This window comes from Varanus komodoensis, unplaced genomic scaffold, assembly GCF_004798865.1.
Source record: "Varanus komodoensis strain SLA01 unplaced genomic scaffold, ASM479886v1 scaffold17, whole genome shotgun sequence".
NCBI classification, from domain to species: domain Eukaryota; kingdom Metazoa; phylum Chordata; class Lepidosauria; order Squamata; family Varanidae; genus Varanus; species Varanus komodoensis.
Window position 1 is genome coordinate 17,949,428 of NW_025335505.1, and position 17,651 is coordinate 17,967,078.

The following is a 17,651-nucleotide window of genomic DNA, read 5'->3' on the forward strand; positions in this document are numbered from 1 at the left end:
GGCCATGAAGACAATAATCTTACCACACATCCTGCTGGCCATTTTACAACACATCCACAAAGGGGTGCCTTATCCTTCCCAGCCTGGAGGCCTCCCATTGGCTCACCACGCCCATAAGAGGAATAATCTGTATCAGATTTAAACCTGAACTTTTATTCACGTGGCTTGCAATGGACTATTTTGTTGGCTGAAACAGGAATACAGCTGAATCAGGCTTTTAAAATAATTAATAACAAGCTTGTAAGAATTGGCAATCAATCTGATGGCAGTGTGACTTTGGAATTTTCTCCAGAAGAAAATTAATCAGGGCGAAAATTGACATTACTATATGTCTATATCTAACAGGTACATCTAGAGTGAATATAAAAGTGAAAGCAAAACATAGCTGTTAGATAAAGTAATGTTTGTTTCGGTTCTCAGGCTATACAAATTATAGGATCAGAACACAAATAGGGTGTTTACTCTGCAAAATGTTTATGTATGATTTCTACATGCATTAACAGAAGCAGGGAAATGATGATTTCTGAAATTTAGTAGATCTCTTTCTCTAAAAAGTCTCAAGGCATCTTACAGTGGGACTTAAAACATACCAGTTAAAACATCAAAAATATTTTAAATGTCAAACAAATTAAACAACTAAATTAAGGAGCTCCATAATATGCCTGGAATAAAGGAAAATTTTGAAGTGGTGCTGATGCAAATGTTGATGCCAGGGAGGCCTCCCTGATGTGAGCTTTCTGCAATTAAGGGGCCATCACAGACAAGGCACTCTCTGGTCATCATTTCCCAAATCTCCCTCACAGGAAGCTCTCAGCTTTTGGATGAACTGCTCCATCAGATTTTTGTGGTCCAAGCCAGGTAAGGCTTTATATGTCAAAACCAGCATGTTGAATTGGAATTGGAAAAAGGACAGTTAGTGCAAGCAGTTCAGAACTGGTATTAAATGCCATAGCAGCTGGATACCTATTCTCAGTCTGGCTTCTACATTTTGAACCAAATGAACTTTGTGAATTCTATTCAAGTAATCTAGCCTGCACTTACCAGAAACCCCTCCAGCCTGGTTATTCCTGTCCAAATAGAGGCAGAGTTGGATGTCCAAAAAATCTGGTGTAAAGTATTCCATGCTGCCAAGTCCACCTGGGTTCAGTGACTTCAGAAGGACTTCACAGATGACAAATCCCTGATTTATTTTTTAGAGTTTTATCCTGCCCCATTAGCCAATCAGGATTCAAAGATCCTTCATGGGGAGTACTGCTCCATCCAGAACAGACTGAACACCCTCAATTCCCAGCTAGTAAAAGACAAGAGGGGTTTACTTTGAAGTACACAAAGTGAGTTGCCTTGAGTGCCAATTTTAGTAGAAAAGCTGTGTATAAATCAAATAAATATGCATTTTTAAATGCCAGACTAGTGACATTTCAAATGGAGATGCAGCAGTATGGGATTCCTTTAGAACTGTTATTTGATGGGAACCAGAGCCTTTACAGAGCTACATGGTTTTAGCCAGTGCTTTTTTTGTACAAAAAAAAAGGTGCCGCAACTCACCTCTTGGGGTCACACTTTTATACTAAAAATATTTTCAATTCACCAACTTTTTTTGAAATTAAGAACTTATTTACCTTTTGCACGTAGCCAGTCACTCTACACACACAAACGTAATGGTCGCAGCTGGCAGTAAGCACTCAGCATGCGACCACACAACTGATCCCAAGCTGAGCAGCTTCCTGAGCCGAGCAGTGTCCTCACAAGCAGCGCGGACACACACGCAGCCCACAGGCACTATTTTAATGCTTATTGCTGCTGACCTGCTATGCCCGACAGGGCGATTCACAATCACATGGAAAAATCTGTCAAAAAAAGGTGCCGGAATGCTGTTCCGGTGCGTTCTATGACAAAAAAACCCCTGGTTTTAGCAATCTTGATGCAAACCTGGTAGATTAGAGTCCACCATGAGTTGAAGCTCTCTGGTTCCTCAGCAGACAGTCCTGGAAGATTCTTATTGCATCAGCCACTGATGGGAAAAATGCAGTTCTCTAAACTTACCCTTGACTGCATTGTTAAGAATGCAAGCTGACAAAGCCCATCAATCAGAGGAAAACATTATATCTCTTGCTTTAAGACAGGATTTCAATATAATGCTCAGTAGAGTATAGGTGTTCTGCCCACTAACAGCTTTTTTCAAAGATCACATAAATCTGATCCAAAATGTTATTAGTCTAATGCCTTTATTAGGCCAACCAAAAGGTTATGAAGGACACAATCTTGTGCAAGTTAAGACAGAAAAAAGTCCTAAAATTCCCACCATTCCCCAGTCAGCATAAGAGTTGTGGGGCTTCCCCCCACCCCAAACCTGTATAGGATTGCATCCTAATATGTGCAAGCCTTCAAAATCTCCACATCTCTTCATCAGGCAAGATATTATAAGAAAAGTAAGATGGCAACAGGTGATAGAGGCTTGGTCCTTGCACTTATTTATTAAGCAAACAAGCAACCATTTATTCATTTATTTATAGGCTGCCTAAACATATTAAAACAAAATAAAACACATTAAGAACCTTTTAATGAAAACACTAACAAATTAAAACATCTATAATAACAGTATAAAAGGGCCACAGCATTCAGGGGCTAAGCATTTTAAAAAAATCTGAAAAGGTATGTCCATGCCTATCATTAAACGGAGAATAAAGATGGTACCAGGCAAATTTTCATAGAGAGGAAGTTCCAAAGATGCAGAGCAGAAGTGAAAAGGGCCCTTCACCAAGTTACCCCCCCTCCAATCTCCCTGAGGGGTGGCTCTTGCAGAACGGCTTCCTGAGCTGATCTGAGGGGGTGGTTAGGTATATATGGGTGTAGACGGTCCTTCAGAGAGCCATGCCCCAAACTGTTTGGGGCTTTATATGTCAATACAAGCACCTTGCATTGGGCCCAGGCCACAACTGTAACCAGTGAAGTTCTTTTGGAACTGGTGTTATATAGACTGCTCTAGAACTACCAGTTACCAACCAGGCAGCCCGATTCTACATCAGTTGCAATTGCCAGACTGTCTTCAAGGGCAGCTCCACATAGAGCACATTACAATAATCTATTTTGGAAATTAGCAGAGCATGAGTAACTATCTTTAGGTTTCCACTGTCTAGGTAGGGGCAGAGCTGGAGAATCTGTGGCAGCTGGGCAAAGGCACTCCTAGACACTGAGTCCACCTGATATTCCAGGGACAGATTGGGGTCCAGGAGCACCCCCAGACTACAGACCCTGTCCTTTAGGGGAGTGTGACCACATCCAGGACAGGGTGATAGGCCCTCCTAACCTATCAGAGGTCCTCCTACCAATAGTACCTCCATCTTACTAGGGTTAAGCCTCAGTTTATTGACCCTCATCAGTCCATTATCAAATCCAGGCCCTGGCTCTGGACAGCAACAGCCTCACCTGGATTAGATGAAAAAGAGAGGTAGAGCTGAGTATCATCAGCATATTTCTGTCTCCTGAACCCAAACCTCTGGATGACCTCTCCCAGTGGTTTCATGTAGATGCTAAACAGCACAGAGCCCTGCAGAACTGCATGACACATCATGGGGCAGAGCAACTGTCCGCCAACACCACCTTCTGGACCTGGTCAGCCAGGTAGGAGCAGAACCATTTGATAGAATGCATAGGGGAAGGGTCTGTTGACCTACCAATAAGGCTTTAACTGGTGAGGTGATGGTTTCCATCCTTTACCCTTCTGCTGAAAGCCTCTTCCCAACACTGGGTGTAAGTTGAAAGTCAAGTCAATAAAATGAAGCCAGATATTCTAATGGAATGGATCCAATCATGCTTTATTTATTCTATTTATATCCAACCTTTTCTTCCTGCAATGAACCCAAGGTAGCTTATGTAATCCTCGCACGCCTCTCCATTGTATCCTCAAACAACCCTCTCTGGCACATTAGGCTGAGTGCCAGTGACTTGCTGAAAGTCACCCAATGAGTTTTATGGTGGAGTTGGGACCAGAACCTGAATCTCCAGCGTGCCAGTTCAAGACTCTAGCCATTATGTCATACTGGCTTTCTTAACAACCACCCATTGAAATGATTCAGGCAGGAAAGTCATTACTAACTTATATCCTATTGATTTCAGTGAGCATAAAATGTGACTAACCTCCTCTGAATGCTACCCAATATTTAGGTGGATTTAGCTTGGATTCCTAAAGGTAGTTTCAAAGCAAAATAATTAAGGGAATGCATATTTTAAAAACTAAAAAAATAGAATGAAGTATTTGTCAGTTCTGCTCTGTTTGCAAGTGCTAATAAGTTTGCAAAGCTTATCTTATGTTAATTAAATAATGGTAATTATGTCACGTTAATAAATCTGCAGAAGAACTGAGCTCTTGTAAGCAGTTTCTCTATGTTCTCTGCTTTGTACCAGAAGCTCAAGGAGGTTCATAGTACTTTGCCTTTTAAAAATACACAGTTTTAAAATTCATTTAAAATATGAAGATATATACAGGTAAAATAGAGGCCCAGAGTATGGTCTGAAGGCACATAAGGCATCTACCATTTTGAAGCTCAGCAGGTCTGGGGCTGGCCTGAGCTTGGATGGGAGACTACCTGGGAACCACATGTAGCCACCTGGAGTTCCTCAATGGGAGAAAGATGGAGTCTGACTCTAATAATAAATAAAATACAGCAAATGATGATGTTCAAATAAAGCCATACTGCTCACCAGCAACATTTTTATACCACTCCAAAATACATTGGGCAGGATTCAGTGGTAGTAATTTCCTAACACTGATTTGGCTGTACTGGCAAAAATGCTTGTTTAGTGCTTTCTACACATGCAAATGAAGACACTAGGATTGTACCGGATTGCTGGGTTTTCCTTCTATATCAATAAGATGAGTACTAAGACCATCAAAGAGGATTTGAATGACTTTTTAAATGTTGCTTTTGAGGTCACACAGAGATTCTTTAGAGCTGCAGAGAAATGAATCAAGAATATGCCATTTTCAATTCACTACTGTTGGCTTGAGAAGCAGAGTGGCCAGTTCTGTGTGTGTGTGTGTGTGTGTGTGTGTGTGTGCGCGCGCGCGCGCGCGTGCAGAACTCCTTTGGACTGAAGCAAATGAACTGAAGTAAGTCTTCGTGAGCAGGTTAGCTTTATGTGTGAATCTGAGTCCCTGCATGACCCAGAAGCATCACTGAATTGGAGAGAAGCATACAGCTAGTTGAATTAATATTCTGGATTTAAGATGGAGTCTGGGCCAAATCATGTGATACATTAAGTGCAGATGTCTCTCTCTCTCTCTCTCTCTCTCTCTCTCTCTCTCTCTCTCTCTCTCTCATGTCTTACAAGTAAGTGCACTGGCCACTGAAACAGACTGGGACCTTTCCCACATGTACAGGTGGGGAAGATTTAAATTTGCCCTGTCATCAGTTGTTATCTGGAACCTGCATATGTGGTGCAGAAACTTTAAAGAAGAAGAAAGGCCCCCAGTGGAAGAATAATTAAACCTTTCTTATATATTCATGGCTGTCATGATCGGGACTGGGGATCCACATGCTTACTTCTGAGTGAAGAAGAAAGTGAGTCAGCCGCAAGGTGCAAATTGAATGATCATGTACCATGACGCATAACATCAGGTGATGCTCCACCCAAGGTTTTAGCTTCCAGCCTTGCAGCTAAAGTGTCCAAGTCATTGTGGGAGCATTATTCTAGACAGAAAAGGAACTCCTGCATAAGAGCAGTAAGGTAAATGAGGAGCGAGGGGAAAGATTGCCAAATCGGCTATTAATTATACTTTTCATCTTTAGTTACCACTCACTCATGATCTAATCACAGCCATGGTTAACGTATAAAAATAAATCTGAATATTTACTGTTGAGACATGTAATGCCCTATTTATATTAAAAAGGTAAGCCAGTGATATATTTTTATGGGTGCTGATGTAATAGCTATTAGATTTATAATGCAGAGAAGAAACGTAATTTTATTAGGAAGAGCAATAGTTCAGAATCCTATTATTGTTTATTGCTGACGTCAGGGCTGAACTATAATAAGGATCATGTAACAACTGCATATAATAAAAATAGATGTTGTTTCCATTTGCACGCAAATGGATCTTTTAAAAACAAAACGCTGATTTTAAAACTCCACTCTCAGTTTCTTCCAGATGTTTCAGGATGGCTGTTGTTTTTGATAGTGGTAGCCATATTTAGAGCAAGGAGCTAGGTCAGGGCGTGCTGTCATGGAAAATCCTGAAGCAGAGGTTCTCAATGTGACAGGCTCTATAACCACACCACCAAGGAGAATATCAAAGTTCAGGCAACTGTGCTGGATCCATATCAAGAAACCAGTTCCAGCAGTTTAGATCTTCACCAGGAGCAAGTCGAATTGCCCACTGAAAATCAGCCCACCTCAAAATACTTTATAAAATGGCCAGGGAATGCTATGTTTTTGGAAGATTCTTTTCTTCCTAGCTACTGTGAAGATGCAGCAAACTTAGTGGCAACAGGAAATTCAAGAGGGAGTAAGATGGAGATGCTCCTACTAGCCCAGGCTAAGCTATGCCACTGATGCTGGGTAATCAGATACTTGACAAAGAACTTTTTATTTCTCTTTTGTTTGTTTTATAATTTTTTTGTTTTTATATTTTCATTTGTTAATGGTTTTGCATTAGGTTATCATGGTATATCTTAGGGCTTAATCCATGCAGAGTGCTTTCGTTAGTGGGCAGCATAGAAATGCAATACATTAGATGAATGAATATATTTACATTGCAAAACTAACATTCAAGCTAATAAAGAAGTTGAAATTGACAGACCCTTCCGGTCAATGCTACGGTTCTTTTAATGCAGGGGTAGGCAAATTTTTGAAATGTGGATGCATTTGGCAATTTGTTCTGAGCATGGCAAAGGACAAGTAACCTATCCAAGAATAAGTATAATTCAGAAGAGAAGACTGAGCCCCAACACTCTAAGCAACTCCTTTGGAACCACAGTGTCTAGGACCAATGGAAACCTATTTCACAGCAGTTGCAGCTGCCAGTAAAAATGTGCTACAAAAGGTGTGTGTGCCTCAGTGGGAACCAAGAAAGGTGTCCAGGAAAGGGTACTGGTGCCTGTGGGCACTGCATTTGTGTATTACTGGGTCCAAGAGCACCAATAGGTGAAAATTAGTGGATAGAGAGGAATTACATGCATTCTTCCAATGAAATAACAGGAATGTGCATACTTAGTCCAGGGATTTGTTTTCAGGGCCAGAATTGAGTTCATAATCGAGTCACACAGAAATCCACTCCTAATTCCCTCAGCCGCCATATTCCTTCTTCCATCTCAGCAGCATAAAACAGGAGACCAAGAAAAACCCTCTTGTTTTTGTAGTTGTGAAACAATTGGGAATCCAAATCTCTTGGCTAATTACTGAAAATTACTCGGAGATCTACCGGTAGATTCCAATCTATTCTTTTTCTGCCCTAGTCAGAATAACACCATTGCCACAGAAAACTGAATTGATACATAGGCATTGCAACTCTGAAGGATGGTGTAGATTGTATGTGAATGAATGAAAGAAAAAACATGTAAGGATGATCAGCATTCTTATAAGATCTCTAAAACCTCACATCTGGGCATTTGATTATATGAGACATGTACATTGGTGCACCAGAATGAGAAGATGGAATATTGAAATCTGGCCTATGGTAAAAACAGTTATCACATGATCCCCGAAAGCACATTAACTTCTGCCTGTTAAGAAGAGATGTTTTGTTACACTATGTCTAATAGCAGTAGTGTCCCTTACCTAAGAGCAGGCAGGAGGCTGTTTTAAAAGAAACTAAATTTCCACAGAAAAGCTGTTAAATTCTCCCTCCATTAGACCCTTTTCTGAAACTCCCAACCTTAACCAGTGTGTTCATTTATAGTACATCCTGCCAAATAAGACTGCTATTTTGTGAGTACTATAGATGGCACCTTGTTACAGCTAAACTGCTTACAAGACAGCACTCTTCTCTGAAAAGAAGACACACAGCCATACATATTTATTTATATTTGAACTCTTGCCCTCCTGCCTATCCTGTGGGTCATGCATCTGCTCCAAAGCCACCTTATTAATTTTCTACTAGTATTCTAGGTATGGTGGTGAGACTCTGTCTCAGAGCGATCCAAGCTTGAGAAGCATTTTTTTCCTTTTCCTTTTTTCCCTGATATTCTTCTTTAACTCTTAAGCTACTAGAAGATAATATTTCTGAAGAAGCTGTTTGTAGCAAAGCAGAAATCCTGATGGGCAATGGGAGAAAGCCGGGACTTCAGTCAAATCTTTCTTTATGCAAGTTAAATCAGATCAATGGGCAATGATATCACCTGATTAATAAAAGAATTACAGAAGGAGCTAAAAATAGTATGAACCATTAAAATAAGTTGCATGTCAGCATTCTTTTAGGTGGTTAATGCAAATATGAGTTCTAGCTTACTCTGTGGACAATGCCATGCAATAGACACCTAAGCACCACTCAATAGCAGAATTCTCCTGAATGCTGCATGTGCCTTCATGGTTCCAGGTCCCACTCAGAACACATCTGAGGACTTTGACTACCACCAACATGTACAAGGCAATGCCCTCTGCAATACAGCTGAGTGAAAAAGCTTGACACCAAAAAGGCCAGGTTAGTATCAAGGAACAGTCAGCAAGAAGATGGACTGAGAAGTTAAAGCAAAAGAACACCACTAGTTGTCTCTCTTGTTGTTGTTGTTATGTGCTGTCATGGTGGCCCTGTGAATGGATGCCTCCCCCCCGGCAGATGTCCTGTCCTTCACAATCTTGCTCAGCTCTTGGAAACTGTAGCTGTGGCTTCCCTTGTGCAGTCACTCCATCTCTTATTTGGCCTTCCTTTTTCTCCCCTGCCTTTGGCTTTCCCTAGCATTATTGCCTTTTCTAGGGACTCTTGCCTTCTCATGATGTGCCTAAAGTATGACAACTTCAGTTTTGTCATTTTTGCTTCTAGGAAAAATTCTGGCTTGATTTGACCTAGCACCCACTTTTTGTCTTTCTGTCAGTACTGGGCATTTCCAGAGTTCTCCTCTAGCTCCATATTCTGTATTCATCAGTTTTCTTCTTACCAACTTTCCTCATTGTCCAGCTTTCACACTCATACATAGTGACTGGGAATACAATAGTGTAGAGAAGAATCACCGGAAGACTATTGTATACCGAACAGAGAGGTGATGCAACACAATTGCTCCTTCTATTCCTATACTGGGCCTCTTTACAACCCAGTTTTCTAAGCTACTTGCTGACCTTGGAACCATCTTTATCATCGTGAGAGCCAGAAACAGCAGGTGTGGCTAATTAACTCTTTTGATGTAGTTTTCTACAGCATGTAGCACTCTAAGATTTAGGATAGAAAAGAAGCCCCATGGCTCCCTGCAGGTAAGCTCCATTGCAGACCTAGTCAGGGGAGAAAAGTGCTACACACACCAGGAAAATTAGGGTTTTTCCTTGCTGCTTGGGGGGGGGGGGTCTCCCGATGGCTGATAGAGGAAAGCCAGCTTACTTGGTATTGTATTTCTTTTTCCATGTTGTTATGTCTGTTTACATTATAGTACCTACTTTAGAATACAATCTTTAGACTTTAATCCACCTGTGTGCTCATTGCTTCTGGATCCAAAAAGAACCCCTTGTCTTTGGCAAAACAATAGATCTTGGCCTTGGTCTCCAGTGAAATGTCCTCATGCACAATTATCTTTTCTAGTTCCTTCTGAGCCTCATACTTCTTCAGATTTCTTGGCTGTGGTCTCCCTTTGAAGTGAAGACTGAGCCAAGATATACAAAATCTTTCACATTTTCTTCATGGTTTACATTAAAGTGGTATAATTCATCTTTTTGAATTATAGTCATGCTTTTTGTTTTCTTATTATTCAGCTGCAATCCTGCTTTTCACCTTATCCTTTGACATTTCAATAATTCAAATAATATATTATCATCTACTTATCTTAAATTAGCCTTTGGCTAATTTTCACTCCTTCCTCAGTTCTTAATCCAACTTTCTTCATAATAAATTCTGAACTCAGATTGAACATATAGGGAGATAAACCACACCCTTGCCTACAGAAACCCATTCTGTTTCTCCATATTCTGTCCTAACAGAATATCCATGAGACAATTTAAGCTTCAAGTCAATCAAGTGCCGAGGCACCCCCATTTCTTTCAGAACCACCTATAAATTCTCATGATCAACGACTTTGTTGTAGTTCTTTTGAAATTCTTTGGTGAGGTCTAGTAGCCAATGTATGCTTATGATATGATGCACATAAGTCATTGCTTGTTCATTGTCTTGCTCCATATAGGATCATTTTGTTTTTCAACACCTTGAGCATCACTTTGCTTGCATGAGAAATTAATTCAACAATCCTATGGATGTTACACTCTCTTTCATCTCATTCCTTGGGGATTGGAACATACACTGAATGTTTCCAGTTTTGTTATCTTTTCCACATTAGGTGACTCTATAGGTGACCCAATTTCTGTCACTTTTGCTTCTCACCTACCCTTAGCAATTTCTTCTGTCATCCATCTAGGCTTTTTCTTTCTTTCCTTTTCCTACAGGAACTGTCTTTTTGCATTCTTTCCTAACAATGTTGCTGGTTTCAGTCCACAGTTCTGGTTCATGGTCCTCTGCTTCTGTTGGTAATCTTTTTCAGCTTTACTCTGAGAGAGAGAGAGAGAGAGAGAGAGAGAGAGAGAGAGAGGGAGGGAGGGAGGGAGGGAGGGAGGGAGATGGTCACTACCACAATCTGCTCCAGGTCTTGTGGCAGTAAGACTACAGATTCTCCATATCATGCGTCCAATTACATAGTCTATTTGATTTCTGCCTGTTTTTCCAGTGATGTCCATGTATACAGATACCTGACCTTTCACCTGAGATATGTGTATGTGATAAATAGATTGCTGGCTTTACCAAATTCTGTGTCACTCTTCTATTTTGTTTCTTACCCCTAGGCCAGATTCTTGTACAACATTTGATTCTGCTTTGTTTCCTAGTTTTGCTTTCCTTAAACTATCACAATCAGCATGTCTTGTTTTGGTGTGTTATCAATTTCCTCTTGAACACCTGCCAAACAGTTTTGATTTCTTCTTCTTGAACATCTGTTGCTGTAGCATGGACATGAATGATGGTTATTTTGATCAGTTTTCTAAGAATCCTGATTGACAGGATCTAGTTGGACTTTCAATTATAGCTCTTTAATGTCTGTGCTACATCTTGCCTCAGTATTACAGCCACTGTCTTTGAATTTGTCCTTGTCACTTAAGGTTCCCACCTAAAATGAACACATCAGCATTAAGCTACACCACATGCTGAACAATGACATTATCTTTAGTCCAGTGCTGTAAGCAAGGACAGTGGTAGGTCTGTCCTTGCTTACAGCCAACCTCCTAACCTAAAGCAGACACCAAAATACATCACATAATAAAGACATAAACATAGGGACCAGACCCTGCAAGAAACTAAAAAACTAGCTTAGAGAATACTGTTTCAGGATTGAATAATGTTTGCTACAACAGCAACGCTGCATTCACCAGCTCATCTTCTAAGGAGATTCATGCTGCCAAACCTCAATGATACCATTTTACATTCTAAATAGGTCTCAGAGAAAAAGAATAAATGGACACAAATCTGACCTCACAAGACAACCCGTGGAAGGAACATTGCTACATCCCAGTACATGCTCCTGCAGAACAAGCTGGCCATTAGCAAGGCCATTAGCAAATTTCAAAGGAAGACTGCCATCTGAACATGCTAAATGAATTACAGTTAATCAAGATGTTTAATTCTACCATCTTAGGACTGCATTGTGATAAGGGCTTTAAATAATCACCCGACGTGTGTTAAGTAGCTTCCAAATGCCAATAGTTGTTTATACAAAAATCTATATCACTTTTCATTTAAAAATAATAATCCCAAAGTGGCTTACAATCTGAAGCCATTATAAACTATAATAAAGCCAATTATTAAAACAATAAAACAATGATTAAAAACAATACAATCTCAATTAAAATACTTACAGATAGCTGACAATTGCAGTCAGGTAAATGCTTGGGCAAACGAGTTTTCAGTTGTTGGTGTAAACACTCTGCACGAGAAGCCTATATTATCTCAGTCTGGAGATCATTCCACATTGTGGGCACCAATGGGCCTGTTCCAGTATGGTCAGCAAGCCTCCCCCAACCCTCAGTATATAAAAATTGGGGCAACCTGTACAGAAGACAGTGGTTACTCTGATAACTTGATCCTGAGCTGATTAGGATGCAAGCCTATGTGTGGTTTGACAGAAAAGAAGACCTACAACACCCAGCATGCTTGCTGGGGAATACTGAGAGTTCCAGGACTGCATCTCTAGAACTTATCAACCAGCAACTACATCTTGAATCAGCAGCTGATTGGCAGCCAGAGAAAAGCTTTCAGCATGGGAGTCATATGTGCACGGTAAGAAGCGCCACTAAGCAATCTAATTGCTACATTCTGTACTAGTGGCAGCTTTTGAACCAATCTTAAGAGCATCACCATAGAAAATGCATTACAATAGTCTAGTCTTGAGATTACTAATATATGGATCACTGTTGCAAAGCTATCCTTGTCTAGGAATGGTCACAGCTCTTGTACCAGTTTAAGATGCTTGCATTATTAGCACTACTGCTTTGTACATTTTCATATTAAGCTTGAATGCAATTGTCACTGTCTGTACTTTTCACACTTAATTCTGACCTCATTGCTTCTAATCCAATCCCCTGCCAGTCATGTATGTATACACTTGCACTTCACTTATCTTAGAAAGTGGACTCTAACTCATTAATGCTTATGCTATAATAAATTATTCATATGAAAGGTGCCACAATTCTTCCAGATTTTACAGAAACTTTCCTAGAGTTGAGTAGTGTTTTGCTGTGGGCTCGAATATGTTCCAACAGCTTTCAACTCAGTTCAGTGGATTAGTCAGTTTAGTGCTTTACACAGATGCTCAAAAAGGAGATGCAACTCTGTGGATGTGATAGGGAAACCATCCACAGAGAAGCTGTATCTACAAACTGGAGTAACGTTCATCAATGGACATTACCTAGAACATACCTATAGAATAAAAAGGGAAAAATGGTCTGGGCAGAAAATGCCATCAGCCCCATCCCTGGGCTGTGAAGTTGCAGTGGTACCTCTATACATTGAAAGATGGGCTTGAAAAATGCAAAAGATTTTGGACAGAGTCTTATTTCTTTAGCTGAGACAATATAGTCAGAAGGTGTTTACCCTTCCTTCCTTCCTTCCTTCCTTCCTTCCTTCCTTCCTGTCAAATGTTCCTGTTTCTGTTCAACTGCTTTTCTACAGGAGCAACAATCCTTTCAGGGACCTCTTGCCCCCGCAATGTATCTGGTGAGGGAAGCTACACAGCATTCTTCTATAGATGCACTGTGGAGTGAGATGGCCCTTAGCAGAGAAAGATTGCCAGGGGAGATTTGGTAAGTCCTGTATCAGTGTGTTGCGCAGCCTGCTTTGAAAGCTTGCCAGGAGCTGTCCATGGTACCACATTCCAGCCTCAAAATGCAATCACTGCCACTAAGCACCACAGAGAGCTCCTATTGAGCTCAAAATGGCAATGGAAGAGGAGCCCCACCAGAACTGGAGTCCCCAGCTTTGCATGAGGATAGCTGGAGCCATGGGATAGTGGGAGCAAAAATATCTGGAGAAAAAGAAAGAAAGAAAAGCTTCAGTTTAAGCTAAAAAAGCACACAGACATACATCCCAGTCAAGAAAGTCTTCCGAATTCTTCTTCTGAATGCACCTGTAAATGTACAGAAAGTTCCTTCTTCCCATCCCAAGAATGAGACTGAGAGAATGTCCAGCCCAATTTTTCTCTTTCGATTTTATAAAGATGTTGTGTGTATGTTCAGTCTATTACTGAATGTTTGTTTGTTTGTTTATTTATTTATTTATTCATTTCATTTCTGTATTGCTGCATAGCTGAAGTTCTCTGAGAAGCACAAAAAAAATACAATACAGTAAAAATACTACACAATCTTACCAAAAGAAACATTAAAAGCAGTAGAAAAATTGTTCAATAACCCTCTAAAGGAAACCCATCCGGGATGGGTAGTCCCCTAAGCTTCTGGATAACCAAATATATCTTTAAAGGCTTTGGCATTAAGGGCCATCTTGACCTGTTGTTCCAATTTGCCATGGGGATGTAGCAAGAAAAAGCAAACAAGAAAGGGAGGGACAGAAAATTGTAAAGGGAGGGACAGGAAGCCTCTGACAAACCACACACAGGCTTGCATCCTAATCAGCTCAGGATCAAGTTATCAGAGTAGCCACTGTCTTCTGTACAGTTTGCCCCAATTTTTATATACTGACTGTTCTATGGTCCAACTGCTAAGAAATCTAAGTCCATTGCCCCTGTCCCCCATTAGAAGACATTTACTCCCAATTTCCCATTAGAATGTTGTTTTACAAATGCCAGAACTAGAAAGGATCCTAGTTTAGGATTCTCTTACCTTATTCTAAACTCACCCAATTAATGTGCACAGGATCTTTTGATCTGAGTATTACCAGCTTGTAGCATTAGAAGGTATAGCATGTGTATGCTTCATTCCCTTGATATATAGCAGTTCTTCCATATACTCTTCAGTGTGACAGTTTTAAATTACAGCAGCATTCTGATACGAATGATTTAATCACAGAATGGGAAAAAGACTGGGTCAACTATCATGACTAGAGAGAACAACCACATCTTCTTTGGCTTCATATTTCTTATTTGTCCTATCAATCACAATGAGAACCTTCTGTATTAATCTTATCAGAAAATATGACTTTCTTTGCATTGTGTTAGTCCATCATACTAATGCAAATTTTGCAGTTACTCTATGGTTATGAACTCCTTTTTGTCACCATTTTAGGTGCCGGGTTTGCTTACTTTCTTGCACATTTGCAATGATCCCTTCTAACTTCATATATTGACATGCATATTCCTTTTTCCAGTCCTTCAAATGTGGTTATATATAATAATGTGATTTGAGAAACAACCGTACCCTTCTGCTGATCCAGAGGCCTACAGATATTCCAGAGCACAAAGGAACAGGCACATAGGTCTGGCTCTTCCAGGATGTGAATGGAGAAGCCCTTGGGGATAGAAGGCTTCCACATAACAACTCCCATCTTCATAAAAAAAATCCAGACATTGCTGGCTCACTTAACAATGCACAGTGTCACTAGATTGAAATGAGTATGCAAACATGGATATTGCACAGATACACTAATCAGATAGCCAGGCTTAGCTGCAGCTCCAGGTTGAGTGTACTCAGGGACAGACTCAGTTGTGCTTATGCAATGCCCATAATAGCCTTTCTCTGGGCTCTAAAGCAGGGTTGGCAACACAACAGGACACTTGAGGCACATATTGCCCCTTGCTGCAGTGTCTTCCCCCCTCCACTGCTAAATTCAGGGGTGACTGCATTTAGAAACTTGGATTTTTGTCCTGAATCTAAATTTGAATCTTTTGGTGCTCCATAGCCACTGCAGGGTGCTAACTTGTTGAAATTTCACTTGGGAATAAGCATAATGCACTCTTTTAGCAGATGGATTGTTCGCTACTTTGTTTTTTGTTTTTTTTAAGATTTGGAGGTGTTCTGTGGGCTGTGGAGAACAGCCTGGATAAGTCTGAGAGGCAAATGGCTCCTGAAGCTCACAAAGTTGCCCAAGGTTCCATAAAGCAAGAATCAATGGCCTATTTTGCAGAAATGGTTGACAATTTGTTTACTATCAGTACAATATTCCCATCATCTGCTTTTGATTACTGTGTAGGTTTCTTTGTTCCCAGATGTTAATTACATTGATGCATAGGCCAAGCTGAACTACATGTTTTTGAGACTTGATGCTAGCAAGGGGGAAGAAAACATGAAGTGAGGTGCTATGTAAAGAGCTGCAGGTAAGAATGTAAAGCTGAAGCAGAGCCTGATTTGGTGCTCATGTGTCTGGCGTTAATGGAAGATAAAGTATTTGAGAACTCTACCCCTATTGCTCAGCATGTGACATTACAAGGTTGCAGAAGCCTTCCTTCACTGTCTCTAATAACACCATAGAAGAAGATTGACAATACAGTAAAACCAACTTTCCTTCCATACGTCATTCAGTCTAAAAGGTGAGAAATACAGCTTTACACTATTAAATGCCTGATAGCAGATCTCTTGTTCCTTTGGAAAATAAATACCAAAGTGCTGCTATCATGCCAACAAGGCAACACTACAATGTAGGAAACTTGTGCAGATTTACCATTGCCGCATACCTTCATGAATAGGTCTAGCATCTAATATCAGGTATGAAGTTGTCATCCTAGCCTCAGAGACCAATGAGAAAAACTTTTTAAAATACTCCACACAGGAGAAGGGTTGCAGTCTATAGTTGTGCACTCTTAATACAAACCAAGCCAAAAACTGCTCTGAGAGACATAGCCACAGGTCATTCTTCAACCTCACATCAGTGCCAGATAAGTCTACAAAAATATTTTATGCAACTTCCACAGTGAATTGAATACTTTTGATTGCCTGGTGAGACTAGGGCTAATAAACACCAAGAACACTTAACTGCTTTTCTCTTCATAGTTATGTCACTACAAAACAAAAGAAAGCGCTCACATGCCATCACAGGTTGAAAATATTCAATGCTGAATGAGCATGTGTGACCCTCTCCCTCTCCTAGGCATCCAACATTGTGTCCTGATTCAGATAACACACACACAAAAGCATGGTTTGAGTAAACGGTGGGTTGTTGTGAATGAGTGGGAATGAGCATTTAGGTTCCTGACTGCTTTCCTGCTCTCATGGAGGTAAACAACTGAGGAGATGTTTCAAGTCTTCTCCCAACAACCTAGAATTCTGTCTGTGTATGCACTTCAGACTAAATAATAACTTTCAACCAGAAAGAACACCCCCTTGGTTTTTGAGGGTAGTGGGGCTGGTGAAGTAGTCATTTGTTGTCCAAAACAGGCCTGTAACTCAGGAAACAGACCCCCAGTGAATTTACCCTATGTGTGAAGAACTCCATTATTGTGGAATTTCCCAGGAACCCTTATACTTTCCTCTCAAACGTTGTTGTTGGGTTCTGCTGCCATGTGGAAGAAGGACCTGGCTGCCTTGCAAAAGTGACCTCATTAATAGATCAGTTGCTGGATGCCTATCAGAGTGGGGAGGCCACACTGAAGTCCAGTGATCACAGCAGATGTATGTATGTGTGACAACAAAGAAGGCCTGTAGGCTGGACTTTGACTTGGAATCATTATTGTTGCAGAGGTAATCATTCTGGATGTTTTTATTAAGTATAGTTGTTTCTTCTGGTTTGAATGAAAATAATAACAACAATTAAATTGGTGTATGTGATGAACCATGTTAAATACTTAGAGGATTTTGACCCTTGTCTCTCTGACTCATCTAATTATTTTCACTATTGTGATCACTTTTGATCTTTTGTATAAATTTAGAGTAATTTCCCTCCTGTCATCACCAAACTGCATTTCACTGTTATGAATGTAGTAAATGTTGGGATAGTTGAGACAAGCCCTTTAGAATCCATTCATTAACCTAGGCTATTTTTAGATACAATATGGTAGATTTATCTGTAAGGGCTTTAACTCACTGTGCAA